Source organism: Equus caballus, chromosome 5, assembly GCF_041296265.1.
Source record: "Equus caballus isolate H_3958 breed thoroughbred chromosome 5, TB-T2T, whole genome shotgun sequence".
Classification (NCBI taxonomy): domain Eukaryota; kingdom Metazoa; phylum Chordata; class Mammalia; order Perissodactyla; family Equidae; genus Equus; species Equus caballus.
The window spans coordinates 103,818,777-103,840,359 of record NC_091688.1 but is presented as its reverse complement, the minus strand read 5'-3'; the positions used below and the strand labels follow the sequence as shown (position 1 = coordinate 103,840,359).

At 44.7% G+C, this 21,583-nt stretch overlaps 1 long non-coding RNA gene across 4 annotated transcripts in view; it reads left to right on the top strand.

The window, feature by feature from the left end:
• LOC106783220 (uncharacterized) overlaps nt 1-21,583 on the top strand; it is a 54,800-nt gene that overhangs the window by 25,690 nt on the left and 7,527 nt on the right. Inside the window, exons 2-4 of one of the 4 annotated variants that reach the window (XR_011438918.1) lie at nt 9,853-9,919; nt 10,624-10,760; nt 19,331-20,342. This is a non-coding gene — a long non-coding RNA (uncharacterized lncRNA). Of the gene's footprint in view, nt 1-9,852; nt 9,920-10,623; nt 10,761-19,330; nt 21,572-21,583 lie in introns of those variants that run through there. The other 3 variants (XR_002808340.2, XR_011438917.1, XR_001380881.3) reach the window with 3 other exon arrangements.

Genomic DNA, 21,583 nt, shown 5'->3' with positions numbered 1-21,583 from the left:
GATGCCTGGCCTATTCATTTCCTATCTCTGTACCCTGCTTTATGTGTCCTCACAGCATTATCACTATCAGAAGTTATATGACGTATTTCTGACTTTACAAATTCAGTCTCTCTCCCCTACTTGTGACACGTCAGCTCCTGAGGGCAAAAGCCTTGTCTGTTCTTATCCACCCCGAGTCACATGCCACGGAATGAGCCAAACAAATGATGTATCCGTTTTTCATTTTCCTGGGAAAATATATGTATAAAAACTATCCAAATGGTTTCTATGGTACAGTAGCCTCCAAAATATAAGAAATCCTGCCTCCAAATGTTTGCTTGCACACTGAGTTCAATTTTTCGCCCCAGAAGGGCAGGAAGAGGGAAAAGAAGTTATTCTAGTTGTATGGAAAATGAAGCCAGCCAACAGGCAGTCATTCCCCTCAATGCCCCGATTTTCATGGAATTCCTGCACTGTTTACGTTCCCACCCCGAGTCTGGCCCTTTTGTAAATCGCTTGCTTTGTGCTTAAAAAGTAGTTTGTTACTCCTGCTCTCAAAGCCAGCAAACATGGCTTTTCTTTAGCTTTCACATGATCTGGCTCAAAACATCAGGAAAGTTGGCTGTTCCGCCTGGCGTCCCTCACCGAGGACTGAAGCGCTGTAAACACGAGCGGTGCCCCCACGGGTGCAGACGCCTCCGTGGTGGAGAGGAGAGGGGAGGCCCGTGCGCCCCACCATCCTGCCCAGGAATCGACGACGTGGTGAACCCCCACTGGCCTGGAAGGAGGAGGGGCCCTGCAAGCAAGCGTGCCCGGAACAGGGTGTGCCCGGAGGGGGCGTGTGCGCGTGTGGCTGCTGCGCGCACTGTGGTCGCAGGAGCATCTTGTCCGGAAAGTCCCTCCAAAAAGCCGAAAGATGCCGGCTGTTCCTGGCAAGGCCACTCTGGCTTGCTCAGATTCGTGTTTTAGGAGAGGTGCTTTGGGGTAACAGAGCTGGCTTCAGCTCCTCCATGACCACATCGGCCCTGGTTTCCGCTGTGCAAAAACAAAATCCTAAATCACGTTACCATACCAAATCATACGCGGCTTTTGTTTCATAAACAACTTTTTTTTAGTCTGTGGAAACTATAATGAAGACGAAGACCATATCCAGTTGTTTTCCAGGAAGCTGGCTCCACTCGGGGGACTTCCTCTCAGCATGAGGTCCTGCAGATATTCCTGAAATTCGACCCCGCGTGGCCCAGAGCGAGTGGTGGGCGCTCAGCACCTCCCCTGGAACCCGGGCTTCTTTCCGCTTCTCGAAGGGAGGGTTTCAGAACCACTCGTGGGGCACGGGCAGAGCTGGCCAGATGGAGAAGTATTCTCCGAGAGGATGTGCCACTGTGGGGAGAGACGCCGCCTGGAGGGGCCCTGCATCTGGGGCTCACATATCCCACGGGCAGTGAGAACCTTCAGGACAGCTTGGATGTGCCACACACCTGGACAATCCCCTCAAGCTCCTGCTGTCACTGGCTAGTTGCCCCAGGAACTCAAGGGTGGGTTTGGGAGCATTTAACTGTTGTTTTTTCCAAATTGTTTTTTTCCTTTTGTTATGTTAAGGAATGCCATCACCAACCTCCCTAAACCAGACCAGGCCTCACCGTAAGAGCTACACCTGTGACCTTTGCCTTATTTTTAACGCTAAGATCTCTCCAGGAGGAGCTTAGGCCTTGTTACCATCACCTGCAGTGTTCGTTGAAGCATGTTTTCCAGCTATGCCTGCACAAGGGAATACCCACCTCTCCCTTTTAATACTCATCCCCCATCCCAAATAAATGTCCCTGCTTCCCATTGTTCAGGGAGGCCACGACTCTGGAAATGACTCCTCATGGTCTCCTATTTGCCGCAAATGTACCTTTCTTTGTGAGACAACTGCTTCTGGGGGAGTGTCTGATTTAACTCGCCGGGAGGGAACCCACTTTGGTTTCAGTGACAATGGCTTCCAAATGCCCTCCTGCTTTCAGTGCGATTTCATTTAAGACAAGTAAGAGGAAAGCTTACACCACGATGTCACTGATCTCCAAAAGGCAAAGCATGTGAGGGTGATAATATTAGTGGAATAAATGTGTTCTAGGAGAAAATCTAGTAGAGTCTGATTATTTAACCACATGACAAATCACAAAATCAAGTTGGGTGCCAGGAGCCTTTCCCTCGTGACCAAGATACCAACATCCCCTGAGGATGGATCCCATTTGCGACTGACTCCATGGGAAAGTTTACACGGGAGGGCAGCTGCGCAGTGCATTTCCAGCCCAGCGTGCAGGGAACGGTGGTGAAGGCTCAGACGGCCATTTTCAAATCCATCGCCTGCCAGCTGTGCCTCGAATTCCCTGTCTGTAAAACGAGGATAATATACTTATTTAAAAGTGTTATTGTGAAAATTAAATAATATAACCCATGAAAGTGCTTGGCATAGAGTCTGGCATATAGTAAGTGCCTGATAAATGTTACTTACAAAAATTATAATTATTACTGATAATTTGTGGCATTATTACTAATCTGACATTTTTTCCCAGTGATTCCTATTTCTTTCTAGTTTTTCTTCCATTTTCCCCAGGCTTTTGAATTCAGAATGTCTGGTAGCCGGTATATTATGTGGTAAAATACAAAATCACTGTCCCTCAGGGCAAGTTCCTCTGAGAAATACTACCAATCCTGCTGCAGATTTCCTCAGGCATCTTGTTTGGCTCGTTCAAAAAGCAAGGTGACACTAAAATCAGCAGCTTTGCTATCTCCTACGGGGTTATAATAAGCTCCTTCTTGGCATCTTCTTTACTGTTCTCTCTTCAGCTCCTGACACGTGGGGCTGCTCAAAAAACATCTGTCAAGTAAATAAATGTTCCTCATTCATACAGGGAAAACAACAACAACGACTGCCCGAGGGAGCTCTACTGTTCTTCCATCTAACACTCTCTGACCAAGGAGTTTCCCAGGTGACACGAACGTTCTTAGATAGAGGTGACTGTGAGCAAGGGGCCCTCTTCCTTGGTCTATGTTACAGAGGCCCCTCTTAGCAACAAAAGCTGTATGATTGGCCAGTGCATCTCCTTAGGTGTGTCATTTGAAATACTGACTCATTATTTTTATAGCACCTCTCTTAAATTAGGGTCAGAATTATTTTCCCAACATCATCTTTTTCATCTGTCTTAGGAAAGAGCAGTCACTGTCTCATGTTGCCACTAACTGGATAAGTGATTCTTCCTAACTTTGAAACAACTAAGTAGAAAATACACCCAGTGGCCTTAAAATTGACTGCCTTCTCTTCTACTTGGCATGTATAATCTAGAACTGTTGGAACAGTGCTTTGGGTTCCTACACCTTCCTATAAAGGGGCGTGTGTGTGAGTTGGTGAAAGATGGGGAGATGCTGAAGGAGGGATCTACCATCTTTATTTCAAGCCAAGTGAAGGGGGCTTCCATTGGGCCACATAGTGAGAGCAACATGTTGGCAGACACAACCATGGCCTGTATTCTGACTCCTGCTGGGAAATCTAGGAGTTGAGCAATGGGATGACTGGTCACTTTGATGGTGGAATCAGGAGAGGGTTGCTGAGTTGGGGAAAGTCTTGCACACCCTTAGTTTGATGGGACAAGAAATGAGGGTTTCCCGTGGATCAGATATGGGCAATGCTGAAGAGGAGCTGAGCTGCAGACTTCTTAAGTTCCGTCCAATTCAACTTCTCGGGTGAGGGGACTCCAACAAGTGTGACCCACAGAGAGCGGCCCCTGTTGAACCAGGGTCTGCAGAAAGAAGAACAATCAAGCCAGAGGAAAATGTGCATTGAGTTTGAATTGGAGGGCCCAACTGGGAACCTCCAGAAGGGCCCTGGAAAGCACTCCACTAGAGAAAGAGACAGCTTGAAACATCTCTCAGGCCCAAGAGCATGAGACCAGCTTGTGATAGAACCAATTCAAACAAGGCTTTTCCTGACCTTCCTCTCTCCTCCCCTCCCTCGCTCACACATTGTAGGAGCCAGAAACTGGAGATCAAGCTGGGGATGGGGGAAGGGAGGGCCAGGAGGAAGAAAGATGCAAGGCCTCAGGACCCCATCCCCACCGTGGTCCTCTGTGTTCACTATGACACAGTCTTTCGACCGCTCCTCTGTTCCTCCAACACTCCAAAGGTGCTCCCAACACAGGCCCTTTGTACTTGCTATTCCCTCTATCTGGAATAGTCTTTCCCAATCATTAAACTGTTGTCACATTTCATTTTCTATAGAAACATGATCTGATATACACTTAAAAAAAATTATTCTGGTGACCTTGTGGAGAAATGACAATAGAGAAGCAATAGAGAAAACAGGAAGACTGGGGCTATTTCACTGGTACCTGTGAGGCGTGCTGATGCCTCGGACCACGGTTACGAAGGGGAAGTGTTGAGAAGTGATCGAGTTCAGAATATATTTTGAAGCTGCTGCCCATAGGACTTGATGCCTGTGAGTTGAAGAGTCTTCTTTGATGACAAAGCTTTTGACCTGAGCAATTCTTGGAGTGAATAAATTTGTTACTGAGCGAATGAATGAATGGGGAGTCACTAAAAAGTTCTCAAGGAACAAGGTCAGATTTACAGATCCTTGTTGCTATTTTGCTGTAGTGACACCAACAGCAGAAACTGAAAAGTCCCTTCTTCTTCCTTCCGTCTCCCAGTCTGCCTCCAGTTCTTCCCATTGGCAATCCACCAGCTAATGGGACGCCAACTGGCAAGTGTTTCTCAGAAATATAGTTTGCAGACCCTAACCCCAGCAATCACAAAACAGAACATAGAGGAGTGGCTTTGGAGCTGAAAGACAGGAGGTAAACGCCACAACCATAGCAGAGACTATGGATGACAGGAGGGGCTTAACTTTCGGCTTGAACCAGGAGACCGGTGGAGAGGGCCAAGAAGGGAGATGCTTGGACCTCCAAGGGAGCCAGCAGGTAGGAGGTATGACCAGGCACTTCTTCTCCTCTTTGTTGGCTGGCATTGGCAGCTGCAGAGATGTCGCAGAGCTTGAGCATTGGCGAGGGTCTTGAGCAGAGCTGGCTGATGCCTCTTGTGGTCCCAGAACCTGCATTCTCTACGCAGAGGAGTCGTGGCAGCACCACAGTCCCTTCCTCACTGTTGAGATTTTTCTGGGCGAGAAAGCATTGGGAGGGCTTCCAGGGCAGCCAGACCACATGAGCAAAATTTAGAGGAGAGTAAATTGCAAGGCTTGTTGAAAAACAGTCAAATCATTTCTTCCTTTTTTAAGGTTCCTTCACAATATGAGAAGGAGAGTTAAAAAAAAAATAAACATTTTGAAATCAGTAGCTTTATTATGTAGCAGAGGTAGCTAATTAGAAAGTACAATGGGAAAATACACATTCTCAACATTAGTGGGAATTATAACACCTAGGAATGAACTTAACAAGAAATTTGTGTAACTTACCGTAGACGAAAACTTTGAAAATTTAAAGGAGTGAAAAATAGCACAGGAATAAGTGGAGAGAGATAGTCTGTTGGAAGTTTAAATATCATTAAAATATAAATTACTCTCCAACTTATCTAGACATTCAATAAAGTTACCCAAAAAACCACCAGTACAGTTTTTAAGCTGACATACGCTTAAGTATCCTGAAAATTAATCATTCTCATGCAATTTGATGATAATTATTCTCATATAATTTGATGAGAATATAAGTTGATGAACTTATTCTAGAAAATAATTTGGCTATGTGAATCAGGGATTGTTTTAAATATCGATATATTTTGATCCAAAATTTTACTGTTAAAAATTTATCTAAAGAAATAATTAAAAAATGCTGATAAAATTTGCCCACAAGGATGTTTATCATAAGATAGTTCTAATTTACAAAAACAAGAAACATCCTAAATATCTAACTACAAGACAGTGGTCTTCACCGTTTCTCACCCGGATTCCTGCGATAGGTCTCTCCGTCCAGCCCACACCCCGTCTGATCTCTGCCCCACGTCCTGCCATAAAACAAAAGCTTGAACAAATCACTCTCCAACTTTAAATACTTTAGACCCTTTGAGTCATGTACATCCTCAGAATCTGGCCCCTGACACTTCTTTAACACTTTCTCCCAAAACTCCCCAGGAACATGCTGCATTCCAGCCATTTCAAACTATTTAGTTCCTCAAGTGGCCCTTTCTTCCGTCCTCTCCTTGCTTTTGTTGTGCTGTTTCTACCGCGCAGAAATCTCTTCTGCACTCCCCTGTTCACCTGATACCCTTTGTCCCATCAAGACTCGCCAAGGGAAATCAGTCTGAGCTGCAGGTCCCCACTCTGTGCTCACAAGGTGCTTCTCTGTTCCATGTTAGCACCCGTCTCGCCATGGCAGCCTCCCCTTCGCCACACTCAGAGTTCTGGAGGAAGGCACTAAGTCTTTCACCGCGGGCATTAGCTGTATCTGTCTGCCCGGAACCATCCTTTCCGTCAGGGAAGTACCACCCCTTCATCCCTGTGGTTCACACGGTGCCCTGTCTGCCTGCTGCTACAGGCTTGGGCATGGGACCCAGGCAAGTCCTGGTGCCATATCCTCTTGACAGCAATGACCAATCAGAGCCCGGGCATGGGATTTGCCACAGTCTTGCCATGGTGTTAATACCCGGATCCTGGAAAGAGAAGGTCCCTCATATTCTTTAGGATTGAATGGGAGACGACCCAAACCACCAACAGTCATTTTTCCCATCTCATGTAGGGAGCATGTCCATGGAATTGAGTCAAACTAACCCTAGAGAGGGATACATGGTCATGAATATGGAAATAGAGCCAAATAACAGAAGTTAGCCCCTGGATCTAGCATATAAAAAGCAAGCACATTCTGCATTTCCCAGTTACGCAAGCCAGTAAACTCCCATTTGGGGTTAAAGTATTTGGGTTACATTCTGATACTTGCAACCAAGAATCCTGACTAAAACTTATTTGGAATTTGTGTCCCCCCTGAATCACAGTAACTGGCATGTCGGATTCAACAAAAACGTGTTATGTGGATGAACAAATAGCTCAGCAAAGGGTTACGAGGTGCCCTGTGTAAAGGGGTCTCTTCTGCCCTCAGAACTGCTCAGTGTCTGCTGTTCATCAACGGAGCACTCACGTCTTGCATCTTGATGTAGAGGCCACACCACCTGTGTCTACGTGGGGTTCCTCTTTAAACAATATTTTCCTAGTCAGCAAGCGCCTGAAATGTCTATTCATCTGTAAACACTTGGAAAGACTCCAGGTCGTGTTCTTATTTTGCTAGTTTAAGTGTTAAATGAGCCTAAAGTTAGGAAAGCTCTCATCAGCAAAGCCATCACTCCTGGTCCAATTCACCAAAGATTTAGGAGCTCTCGTCCCACACTGGGCTGGGCAGAAGGAGCCTTGACTGACTGCGCTTGAGCCTGTGGTGGCGGGTGAAGGAGTCTGAGAAGCGGTTTTCCTCCCTTCAGGTCTTGTCTGGGTGAGTCCAAGAGTGTGGAGCTACTGAGAACTCTGCCTCAAGTGGAAGGATGTAGGGCTTCCAACCTATTAGTAGATTCGTCCCCTTGCTTGGTTTTTGGAGAATAAAAGGTTAGTTTCTTTTTTTTAATGAACAAATTTGATTTGATTTTGAAATGTTTTCTCCGTATAAAGTAAATGTCCTATTCAAAGTTAGTTCTTCATTTTTAAGCACAGCAAATCTAATCCTCTTTCAACATACACGTGAAAGTCATAGCATTTTATATACTAAAAACAATTCAAGGTTCTTTGCATCGGAAATAATCCTGCTTGAATCCACTTAACTCATATAAATATTTAGCAAGGTTAGCGAGGATGCTTCTGAAATTTTTCCTTTCAATTATTTCTTAAGGTCAAAAATCCAAAATCACTGAAAGTGTGATGTATTTTTACAGCAAAAGATAAACATGTAAATAAAAATAAAAGCAAAAATTAGAACTGTCCTGCTTATGTGCTCTTGAGTGGTTAGAAAAATCTGGAAGTATTTTGTAGTTTCTGTTTGAAAATTAAGTGTAATGAAAGAGCCAAAACCAGGCATGACCACCCCCAGCAGAGAATGGGGAGGATTATCAAAGGATGTGGTGGTAGGTGCTGCTACACACAGTGATTTGGAAGCTTTGACAGAGTTCTTGCATTTACAAAGAAAAGCCAGGCAATAGGGGGTTTGGAATAGGGTGGAAAAGGTGAGATTGGGACATAGATATTGGAAGAATTTGAGACAGTCCTTTTGTTCCTGAGAGGAAAGGGGGCAGAGGAGCGAGAAGGGGTGGAGAAGGAAACTGTGAGCAGGCAGGTGGGGCTGGAAGAAGTTTCAAGCAGAGGTCCGTCTAGGTGTCCTTTGACTCTGTCTACAATGTTGTATCTCCCACATGTCTTACCAGACACACTCTCGCGTACATGTATACGTGTATGTATCGTGTGTGTGTATATGCATGTGTGTGGAGAAGAAAGTGTGTTTGAATTCTTTCAAAGCCTATGCCAAAGTGAAGAAGAGAAATGACCAGCCACAAAAAGGCAGAATGGAGAATAAGAATTAAGTAGAAATATGAGACTGGATTCAGAGATGACTACAAGAAATTAAGGGTCATTTTGCAATATATATACAATATTGAATCATTACACTGTACATCTGAAACTAATATAATGTTATATGTTAATTATACCTCAATTTAAAAAAAAAAAAAAAGAAGAAATGAAGGTCCCTGATAATTTGCACAAGCACTGGGGAGGGCATTAGACCTTCTGTGGGGTATGGAATGTGGTTCAGGTTAATCTTGGCAAGATGTTGAGGGGCAACAATGCCCAGATACCACTGGGATTATAAACATCTGCAAGACGTGGTTCCCCCCAAACCCCAAGAGCTAAGCACTCAACTAACCGGGCAGGGGTCATATTGATGACACAAAATGAGTTTATTCTATAAATAACATAAGTAGTAGGAATTGGCAGAAATAACTGGAGATGATCGAGAATAAGAGCCAGAAACCAGAGAGGCACAAAAATGTGGGAGAGCAGTCTCTCAGATCATGGTGGAGACAGGAGCGAAGGATCTACGAGGGCAGCAGTGTTGGGTAATGAGCAGCCATAGACAGGCTTGAGCAGAGAAGGTCAGGCTGAAAAATCCTATATATTTATATGGGAATGAAAATGGATTAACACCATATTATTCCACTCTGCATGTAGACACATCATTTGTACATACAGCTACTATAATTATGGAAAACATCTCCCACAGCTTTTAATATTTAATTAGTCTCCCCACTGGAAATCAACCACGTAGAAAAGAAATGCTTTCTCAACAGGGTGATATGAATCACCTGGCACCCCTGACGTCGGCGCTGTGGGCGCGTGTGACACAAGCATTGTGAAGAGGCGGCATGTGCACCTGAATGCTGGGAGGCTGAGGGCTTCTTCCAAGAGTCAAATTCGCTCTGCACTCTGCCTCTTTATGTTCAGAAAATTTGAAATTTCTGTTGATTTAAAGGCTCTTCAAAGGTTCTTTTTTTATCCCTAGCTGAGAAAAAAAAAAAAACAGACTGGATTAACGTGGTATTCTTTAAGCATGTCATTGCTCAGTCTTGCAATAGGAAGGGGATTGCCTCATGAGGAAAAGAAATCTCATGGAGTAGAAGAAACCAGAGAGGCCACGGTATCAGAGTGTGACAGTCAAAGGACACAAAAGAAAAAGTTATTTAAACCAGCAACCAGCCTTAAGAGGAAACTGAGGAGGAAGGTGAGCATCTGATGTGATTTCAGGAGTGTCAGGAAAGATGCCCGGGCCGTGGAGTGACTTTGTCAGAACCGTGTGGGTGTGCTGCCCCGGGGTCCGTCCTGTGCCCGGCCGTCATTCACGTGTCCGTTCACTCTTTCAGCAGCGAATGTGGAACACCCTTTCTGTCCTGCCGTACCCTGGGTGCTGGGATACAACGACAAGAGAAGGTAAGTCCCTGTCCTTGGGGGCTCAGAGTCCAGCTGGGGAGACACGCAGTAGAAACAGTTGCAGCTTTCCGTGCTAAGCACACCACCGAGATAAACACATGAGAATAGGAATTCTGGGTAAGGAGTGATCACTTTGTAGGCAAATGTATGTTGAATATTAAATAAATACACAATTATGAATTGTGTATTTATTCTTTCTCTCTGAAAATTATTTTATTAACTAGTGATGTTGTGAGAGCTTGTGCAAGGTGCACATGACTCCAAACCGGGTCTAGTCCTGGCCCTGCCCCTTCCTGGCCCGCGGCCTCCAGCGAGTCCTGCGAGGCCTCTGTGAAATCAGCGCATTTGTCCTGATGATCTATAAGCTGCTTGCTGAGCTTGACAGTCTAAGGAGCTTCATTTAACATGCAAATGTTATCCTCAGAGAGGATGCCTGAGGCCAACCGGACTTTACTGTGCATTAGTTAATTAAATTCGCGAGCCAGTCACCTTGCAGAGCCCCAGAAGAAAGGGACACAGGTCAGATTCATCTCGAAAGATGAGGAGAAAGGGTCCTAGGTTTGGCTGGGTAAGAGAATAGGGGCTGTTGGCAAATAGAGGCAGTGAAAGGCATTCAGCCTGTGGGGTTGCACGAGGCAGAAAGAGGAATTGCAGGCAAGAGTTTTAACATATTGTGGGAAAGTGTTTGTCAACTTTGTTTTCAGAACAAGCATCAGAACATGTGTGTGCAACCAAAGACCATCGCAGCCCCAGACCATCTGCGCAAGAAGAGCCTGGGCAAGTGCTGGTTGAAGAGGGACGTCTTGAAGGCACGTTTGCACAAATCACTCTTAATTGGATGGTAGGTTTATTTAGGATGGTGCATGTGTAGGGGAGTGAGGGTGAGATGCTATGGGACAGTTTCGGGCCCACCCAAATGACTTGACACAAAGGCTGCCCAAAGAAAAGGAAGAGGGACCCTGGAAATCCTCTTACTCTCCCTCAGAAGGTTCCCTCAGAATCAGCACTGGCTCAGGCATCTGCCCCACCTCCACCCTTCTGCCACCCCCTGGGAAGGTTCAGTGCCATCCACAGCGTGAGAGCTGACCTCCCCTGCTCTCCACGTTCCCTGACACACAAATGCCCGTGCCTGGGAGCTCTAAACCTACAACCCAGCAAAGACAGACATGAGGGCAGGTTGCATTCTGCCCTCATTATCCATTTTGGGTCTTTTTGTGTCACCTGATGTGGGCTCGGCGAGCTGAGGAGTCGAAGGAAAGATTTCTTGGACTCTCAAGTTCTGGTTAGTAGTGCTCTTTTATTCAGAAAATAGTATGGGGACAGGACCCCTGGGCAGTGAAGAGCTGCAGCATGGGGACAGGACCCGTGGGCAGGAAGAGCTGCAGGCATGGGGAGAGGACCCACGGGCAGTGAGGGGCTGCAATGGGTTGAGGGCAGGTCTAAATTTATAAGGCATGGGTCTATGAGTTATTTCTTTACAAGACAAAGGCAAGATCATGTTAAAAAGTCCTTAAAATTGTATCAGCACAGCTGGGGTCTGGTTATCAGGTGGTCCTATAACTTTAGATAAGAATCAGATTGGATCAGGTCAGGACATCCTATATGTCCCAGAGGATGATCAATATGTAGGCCAAGATGCTTTGGGCTTCTCTCCCTTGGGCAGCCTTGATCCACATCATCACCTAGTTCAAAATTTTGTGTAACCTATGAATATGTTTGTATCACATTCACTCCTAAGGTTAGACATTTCTACAGTGGATGTAACCTCATTATTGTGTTATTTTTCCCAACCAAAGCTAACTTTCTTGTCAGGCTTACAAAGAGCCACATCAGCCATGCTAGAGTTAAGTCAGGAGATCTGCAGACTGGCAGAACAGGGGACTCTGGAAGAACCAGGCGTGAGCAGAGCAGTGTGGAGTCCTGACTGGTCATTAATCCAGCTTTGGTCAAGAGAGAACACTGCTCCCAGAGGGTTGTGGAACAGCGCGCGTATGTCACACCATGCAGGTAGCAGTTTATCTGTCCTAAGTAAACATCTGACAACAAGCAGTTTGAAGTATTTGAAAATGAGATTCTCCAAAATAAGTCCTTCATTTGAATAAGCTGAAACGACACCCACATCTAGCCACCGGTTTTACACAAACCGCTCCTGAACAGCTGATGCGGGCATGTGCACACCTGTGATCCTGCGCCCTGATCTCTCACATCGCCAGGGTTCTCACGTGTGTTAGATGTTTGAGTGTTCAAGGTCCTGGCAGGACTCTCTGTAGAGTAGAGCTGCTCTTGCTTCTGTTTGGGGCAACACTGATCCCTATAATCTTGACTCCTCCCTTCCCACCTCCTCCAGACCTTGTATGATCAATTGCCCCTGGTGTCCTAAATCCTCAACCAACCTCTTCTTCTCTTCCCTCCCCCTCAGTCCATAACAATGCCTAAATAGAAACTATCCCCTTCCTCTGAATTCTCCCACCGCTTACCATCTCATCCCTCTCCTCTTCATATACAACTTATTTGAAAGAGTATACTATTTTTGCTATTTATATAGCCTCATTTCCATTAAATCTTCACCTCACTACAGTTTATCTCCCATCTTGCATGAAGCAACAGAAACTGACTAACATAAGCAAAAAACAAAAAAGTATTTAGTTTTTCGACGTATGGCAGAGATCCATCCTCACCTCCTTGGAGAGCCTAGAAAGTTAAAAACAACATCTCCCAGACTCTCTTGCAGCTATGGTCTGTATGCAAACCAGGTTCTGCCAATCAATACAGTCATAAAAGTGTTGGAAGACAAATATGGACAGAGGTATCGTCCTGTTGCTGCTTCTGCTAACAAGTAAGCTCATGAACACATGAATGTCAAAAAGCAGGTGAGGGACAATGATGGCCAGACTCAGTGCTAGTCAATACCTTATGGGTGTCCAGAAAGTTTCAATGGTGACAGAGGGGGTGGCTTCCTGATCCCCACCCCTGATCTCTGAACAGCATCTATGATGATGAGCTCTGAACTTCACAGTGTCAGTGGTTGTCTCCTGATTTGTGCTACTCTAGCATTTCCAACCATTTTTACAGCACCCATTTCCTATATAAAATCCTTCAGGTTTAAAATACCTAGGGTGTTTTCTCTCTCCTTTACTGAGCCCTGACCCATAGAGTTTGTGAAACTGCAAGTGATCTTAGACAACAGACTCTCAACAATAAGGACTTGGGGGTGGTTACCTGATTCGGTTGGATTTGAAAGCAGAGGTGACTCAGTTCCCACTGAAAAATGAGAGCTGACAGTCTGTGGCTCAGTTGCAAATACAGTTACTTAAATTATCACATTTTTCAAGGACTTAAATTAAATGCCTACCGGAGGCAAGCCTCCTGGTGGGTGAGTATTGTAGGAATGGGGCAGACAAGGACGGTGGGGCAGGCTGAATGCTTCTGAAGCCCTGAAAAGTTTTTCTTCAAGCTATAAACTCAGGTCTTTACATTTCTTTAAATTCTAAACTCTAGGCAAAATTAAAGGATTGGGGAGTTTCTATAACTGCCATCAATCTCTAATCTCTTAAAACCAATGGGATGACATGTCCAAAAGCTAGATGCCAAGGCTGACCATGTGATTTTTGAGTTAGAAATTAAATTGAATTCACAGCCTCCCCAGGTCTTTCATGGTCAAGATAGACCTTGATTAGAAAAGAATGCAACCCTGAGAACTGAGATGAGAACGTTTGGGTAAACTCAGATGAGTACGAGTCCGTGGAGTCTGCAAGATCCACTAGGCTCACTTGCCAGAAGCAGTAGTCCTCTCCCATCTGATAAAGCTGGCTCTGCCTTGGGTGGACGCCTTGCAAGGGCCTTCCCTGAGGTATCCACCTTCAAGAGGATGCCCTGAGCCTCATGTTCCACCATAGCAGTTTTCATTGTCTGTAGACCGAATTAAAAAAGTCAAATTCCATTATGTCTCAGGGAGACAAGCAAAGAGAGTTTACTATTTAAAGATTTGTAACTCCCTGCTTATTGCTATCTGTAGGAGCCCAGGGAGTATGTGTGATAATGGATTCAGGTGGGGGAAGGGCTAGACCAATGAGAAGTAAGTATCAACATGTGTGCATTGACCAGCTGCCCTGGTGGTCTAGTGGTTAAGATTTGGCACTCTCACTGCCACAGCCCAGGTCCCTGTCCCCATCGTGGAACCACACTGTCAGTTGTCACACTGAGGCAGCTGCGTGTTGCTGCGATGCTGAAAGCTCTGCCACTGGTATTTCAAATACCAGCAGGGTCACCCATGGTAGACAGGTTTCAGCGGAGCTTCCAGACTAAGAGAGACTAGGAAGGAGGACCTAGTCACTCGCTTCTGGAAAAATTGGCCACAAAAACTCTATGAATAGCAGCAGAACATTGTTCTAATACAGCACCAGAGGGTGAGAGGATGGCTCAGAAAGATGGGTAGGGTTCTGCTCTGCTGTCCACAGGGTCACTGACTGCATGGCATTTACTAGAGCTTTTTAATTCAGTGATCTAATTCAAGAGAAGCCTTCTGCTTGCCAATTGATAACTGAAAACTACACCTACTCCAAGCGAGATTGAAATGAAGAGATTCCTTGATATAATACAGAGGGGAAAAAACAGAGACTCGGGAGATAATAATGTTGAAATGGGATTATTATGTATAGCCTGTTCATTCACCATCTGTGTTTGCCAAGAGGCCTCAAGAATGCTCCCTTCACTAAGACACAAAGACATACATCTGAGGCCGAAGCACCATTATCCTCTAAAACACTGTCGCTTCTGCCCTGTGTAGGAGATGCTGCTAGTGAAATGGGCTTTCTGAGTTCAGTGATGACAGGAATCTGGAGCGGCAGAGGCCACACAGTCGCAATCCCTGGTTACCACATGAGCAGCAGGAATACAGTGATAATCAGAATGGTGTGACCTGTAAGAATGAGATTATTTATCACGGGATTCCTAGGAGTGAAGCAGATGGGCAGCCGAAAAGTAAAGAAGAAAAAAATCTGGAGAATGAGGGGCTGATTTGAGTTGCCTCAGCGGAAAGTCAGATTCCCAGAAACTTTGCATGTGAGCCCACTGAACAAAGAAGCCAGGTACCCAGGAGGAGGGCCCCGTGGCACTGTCCCAAGTGTGAACTGTAAGCTTCCTCTTTGTCTCCTTAAGGAAACTAAGGCCATTTGCCAAAGTAATGTGCACTGAGAAAACTTTACCCAGACTTTTGGGATATCCCTGGACACTGGTTCTTAGCTAGTATTAATCCTTAGGGACACAAAAGATATCTGAGATCCACTACTACGAGTAAGAACTTAGGAGGATTGAGTGACACATGCTGTTTGGCCGGAACCCATCTTGCAAATAGGCCAAGAAAGTCCATGAACCCATTCTGTGGTTATTTTCCCTTTCCAGAAGACAAAGTTGTAATGACACTTGGCAAGCGGTGGGTTACTTTATCATGAAAGGAAGAGACAAGTGAAGTGAAGCAAACAGTGAATCAAAAACAATATCACGCACGTCCCTGAGGGAATTGCATATTAATATCACCATCAAAGACTTGAGAGGGGACGATAGTGGCAGCATAATTTTGGGTCTCATCAAATCCCCACACGAAAATACACATAAAAACTGACTTAAGAACAAATATGACCAATATTTCCAACAGAACTAGATGGTAAGTTATCCCCACAAACCCCGTAATACCAGTGAGCGGGGAAGAACCCCAGCAGGAACGAGAGCTGCACGTCATCTGTGTCTGTGCTGGAGAAATCAGGGAAGACAGCAACGCAACTGCTGAACTGAAAATCCCTCCAGAAGGCAACACACCCTGAACAACAGTGCAGCAGGCCATCGGAGAAAACAGCGGAAACTCCACAAGTGCGTGAGTGTTGGGGCGAGGGGTAAGGCCTAACGGGCTGGAGCCGTCCAACCCCGCTGAACTCTTAAGACAGACCCGGCCAGGCTCCCTCCCATGGCAGAACCCCACAGGAGAAACTGTGGGGATAGAAATAAACTTGAGCAGGACAGGAGCCACAGAGCAAATGGAAAAGAAGTTCTCGATCAAAGTGTGGGAGGGCCTAGAGCCAGAAATCAGAAAACAAGCCGCCGTGTCCCTTAACATTATATGAAAATGACACAAGAGGCAGCTCTGAAAAGTTAGGAAATCTGTCTGAAATAAGCTCCTTTTAAAAGTTCAAGAAAACCAAATTCACATTAAAATGAGCAGCAAACACAAAGTGTCAAGATCAAATCCCACAAAAGTTTACTATTTAAAAAACAGGAAAAGGAGCAGTGGCATCTCTCTACAGACAATGAAGCATGCCAGAAGGACACTCAGAGACAGACCAGACTGTAACACACTGTCTCAAATGATCTGGAGGATAATATGATAGACAGAAAAATAGCATAAATCAGGATGGGGAAAACTCAGGAGTGAGGTGACAGAACTCAAGGAAGAATTACCAATACAAGGAAAAAAATTTTCTTAATGAAGATTACTATAGGAGAAAGATAGCAAATAAATACAAGTAATGCCTTAAAAATGAGGGTAAAAATAAGGAAAAAAATTTAATTCAAAAAGAAATGAGAAACAATAAAAAAGTGACAAATATTGAAGATAGGCAAAGAAAATCCAGCGTATAGATAATAGCAGTCTCTGAAGAAACCCAAAGCAGATGGACAGACCAAATACTAAAATCTTTCCAGAAACAAAAAAATAAAAGTATTCAAAATTATGTATTGAAAGAGCATATTGTGTGTCTGAGAAAAGATATCTAAACTGGTTCTGCCATTTGCAAAGTTATTGTCTCTCTTTGATGATAAATTATCTCTGTTCTCATTATTGTCTCCTGACTGGACACTGATACAGGAATTGGTACCAAGTGGTCCCAGGAAACCTCAGAGACCTCAAAGACTGGATTTGAGAACTGACTTGGTCATGTCCTTGGTCTAGAGCAAAGAGTTGAACTCTCTGCCAGTGGACAATGGGAAGCTAGGTAGTCCATGGCATGCAGTGGCATTCACGATTAATGAAATTATCATCTGGGGTTGATTACGATGAAGCATCTACAGACGCACCAAGACATATCCTAGTAAGATTACTGAGGTTTAAGAGAAAAAAAAAAAACTTTCAGGCATCTAGGCAAAAAGCACCCATGACTTATAAGGAAAAAATTACGTTATCATCAGATTTTTCAACAACAGCATTTCTTATGCTAGAAGAAAATGGAGTAACATACCTAAGAAGCTCAAAGGAAGAAAATGTGAACCAAGAATTTTATATACAACAAAACTGACCTACAAGTATACAAGGTGCAGACAAACTGTTATCAACACGCGGGAACTCAAGCAATACTGTTCCCATGAGCCCTTCCGAAGAAATCGACTAGAGCTGCGCTGACCAGTATGGTAGCCACTAGCCACATGTGGTTGTTTAAATTTTAATTTTAATGAATTAAATGAAGTAAAATTAAAAATTCAGTTCTTCAATCAAACTAGCTACATCTGACATGCTCAAGAACTCAATGTGCTAGTGGCTATCACATCGGATAGTACAAATATAGAATACTTTCTATCATCATAGAAGATTTTGTGGGATAGCATTGTCTTAGCCAATGAGCTTCAGACAATCCCAATGACTGGAAATCTCTGACATAAAGACTGGGGATGGGTATTAAATATATACTTAATTGAATAACTGAGGACAAATGAGGACTAAAACGAAGAGATTGTAGCAACAGCTGCATAATTTGACAATCAAGATAGAGTAAAACCATTAAAAATGGGGGAGATGGAAATAGCATATGTAAAAGAAAGGTATTTTTAAATTATATTTTCAGTAGTCATAACTGATGGTGTAGCATTAGGATTGCTATTCTGAGGCTATCGTATGTGTATGTGGGACAAAGCAAATGAGTAACTATGTAATATTCCGACTCCATCACGTCTTGAGAGCCAGGAATCTCAGTGTGGAAGAAAGGAGATCCGGATGTGTTACAGAGGAGGTTAAGTAAAAAAGCCTATAGCCTGAATTTAAATTGGAAATATCTGTTTGAACTAGAATCCATGACAGACCCAGTAGGACCGAGCATCCCTGGAGCCCAGATTGTGGTTTGGAATGCTGTTTCTCATGAAAAGAAACCAGGGATTTGGGGAGAAATGGCTGGTTCCAGGTCTGGGGCAGGATACGTACAAGATGCGCCTGGAACATCTTGACACACCGGGTAGCAAGGAAGCCATCAAAGGTCACTGGTGTCACGTCAAAAAGATTCAGGAGCCAACCTGGAGAGGGTCCTATGAGCCAAAGATGGGACAATTTCAGCTTCTACCAAAACTGTAATAAATGGGAACTCGTCAAATATGTTTAAACCCATAAGTTTATAACAATATTAAAAGAAAAGGCAACCAATTGGTCACTTTCTGAGGACCCAATCCACTTCCTCGAGAACTAACTGAACTACAGAATCAAGCATTTGTCTTGCCTATTCTATAGGAACTGGCTAACCATAACAGACAAGGGGAAGTGCCCCTTTATAAAGTTACCCCAGCTAATATGGAAACAAAATGATGGCATATCACCATGTGAAACCTCCAGTAAGTAAACGGGTCTAGACCTCGAACATCACCAGCTGTTAAAATCACAGAAAGAGTGGAAATCAGACGGATCGTGTCTTCTAATGAAAGAACACAACGTCACCTATAGTATCGTCAAAGGAGCTGACCCTGAGTCCAATCAGGCCTCTGGATCCAGCTTCCAATCCTCAAGGAACACAAGGGAAAGGGGCACCTTGAAACGCTCCGTGAGTATGCAACCAAAAAAATCCAGACTTCAGGAAACTCGACAGTTCAAACAGGCTGAGATAAATTATAAGGATAAAAGGGGGCATGGGAAGCTTAGATTAAAAGCAACTGGAAAACATACACTTTAAAACGGGCCTGATTAAACCGGAATATTTAAGGATGCACACTTGGGTGAAAAAAGCATAAAAAGTCAAGGCAGTGATCACTATATAGCAGTCAGGATAGCTGTTACTTTCGAAGGAGGAGAGGGTTGTGATTGGCACAAGGCACATGTAGAGGCTTCTGGGGCGACTGGCAAAGTTCTATTTCTTGAGTCGTGTGTTGGTCAAGGATGTTTACCTTAAAGTAATTCACCAAGCTGTTAAAAAAATAAAGTTTGAAAGATGCTGGGGCGGTGATTTCTATCATAGCCCCATTTAATTCATCACTATGGCCATTGCAGAAGACATATGGGTTTTGGAGAATGACAATGGGTTCCCTTAAACTTAGTCACAGGCCAACACTTCAATTGCAATTGCTTTTTTTAAATATGTTCTCTTTACTCCAGCAAATCAACAGAGACCCCAGCACGTGGTATGCTGTTATCCATCTGATAAATGTTTTGTTCTCTCTCCCGATAAGCAGATAATACCAGAAGATTTTGCTTTCATCTGGTGGGAAAGCAGCTCACCTGTGCTGTTTTCCCTCAGGGCTACAGCAGCTCTGGCTCTCTGTCAAAATTTAGTCAACAAGACATTGATCGCCTCACCATCCCACAGGACATCGTGGAAGTTTAGTACCTTGATGACGTCGTTTTCTTAAGACGTAGTAAATAAGAAGCAGCCGCCATAATCCTAGACTTCTTGATATTGTGCATGAAAGGGTGTGAGATAAACCGCACAAAAATTCAGGGCTCCGCCGACTGAGTACAGAGAGGCTTAGAAGGCCTTTCAGGGTTTTGGAGGCAACTCATACCACATTTGCATAAACTACTGGACTTGTTTACCAATAACACCGAAGGAGTATCCACTTTGATTACATCCCAGAGCAAGTGACGATTCTCCAGCTGGTCCAAGATGCAGAGCAAGCAACCTGGTCATTCGATCTAGCAGAATCGTGGTGCTCAAAGCGTGTATGACTGAGGAGGATATTGGACAGACAGCTCCAGTAGCAGAATCAGAATACAAGCCTCTAGGGTTTGGAGCAAAGCCATGCACTCTCCCACAAATACGTAATCTCTTTTTGAGAAACAGTTCCTGGCTGGTAGAGACTGAATGCTTGGCCATGAGATACCAAGGGACCACGTGACCTGAGCTGTCCCTTATCAGTTGTGTATTATCTAACCCACAAAGCCAAAAAATTGGGCACGCCCAGCAACACTCCAAAATCAAGCGGAAGTGTTAAATAGGAGACCGTGGTCAAGCAGGTGGTAACGGCCGTGGTGAGCCACATGGGCAGGCCATGCACGCTCCCAATGCACTGACCCCAGAAGTACCGCCACCTCGTCTTCAGCTCATCCTAATAGCTTTGCTGGGGAGTTGCAGATGAAAAGTGACTTGAGGAAGCAGAAAGATCTGCAGAAGTATGCACCAACTGAAAGTGGACCGCGGGAGCATGTGCCCTACTTAGGAGTGACCCAGAAGGACAGTGAGGAAGGGTAATTCTTTCAGAGGCAGAACCTCAAGCAGTACATGTGGTTGTCCCCTTTGCCTGGAAGGAAACACAAGAGCTACAGATCTGTAGTAATTTGTGAATAGTGCTGAATGGCTTAGCTAGAGAGTCCTAGGCCTGTGAGGAAAAAGATGGGAGGGTTGGTAACCAGGATGAACGGGAAAGAGTTGTAAGGATGGACCTCATAGAGTGGCCCAGGGTGAGAATATTTGTGTCCTGTGTGAATGCTCATCAGACAGCACCCACTGCAGAGGAGCCTGCCCATAACAGTGGGAAGGGTGATCTGGCCTGTGAGCGTCAGTCAGCATCTCTCCTCGCAAGGCCCGAGCTTGCTCAGTGTGTTCATGGATACGGTGTAGTGGCCATAGCAGCAAAGATGGCTGTTGGGTCCGGTTCAACAACAGAAAGATTTTTCTCCTCGTCATGTTGGATCTGGATGGCATTGCTGCTGGGTGCTCACCCTTCAACAACAGAAACCCAAGCTTAGCCCCTATGACACCATACCCTGGGGAGATCAGATAGCCACCTGGAGGCAGATTAATTGGACCACTTCCATAATGGAGGGGGCAGCAATTTGTCCTCACTGGGACAGAAATTTGTCCCCGCTTGCAGGAAGGTGTCATCCCCTCAGCTCCCCTAAGAGGAATAATCAGATAGTGACGTACAGGGGAGAGACTAGAGATGGGGAGATCGAGTACAAAGTACCACAGAAACCAGAAGCTCCTCAGTCAGGTTACACCCTCCGTGTGCTCCCACAACCCCTGTAGTGACTGTGCTGCAGGACTTCTCAGGCTCTGTTATAATAAAACCCCACAGGAGCAGCCCAGGGTCTGTGCCGCCCCATCTAATCTCCAGAACGGAGCCCCGTGCCTGGGACATCGTACAGCTCAGTAGATACGTGTCAAATGTTTGTTGAATGTCTTCTACATTTTAGTATTTATCATAATCCTTTAAAAATATTTTGGTCAAGGTAGATGCTTAACAAACATTTATTAAGTGAAAAAAATTATGATCAACTAGATTAGAAGTCAGCAAACTACAGCCTGTGGGCCACATCTCACTGGCCACCTGATCTTGTGTGGCCCATGAACGAAGAATGGTTTTTACGTTCTTAAAAATGTAAGAAAAGAATAATATTTCATGACACTGAAAAATGCAATAAATCCAAATTTCAGTGTCTATAAATAAAGTTTTATTGGGACACAGCTCCATTTACACGTTGCCTGC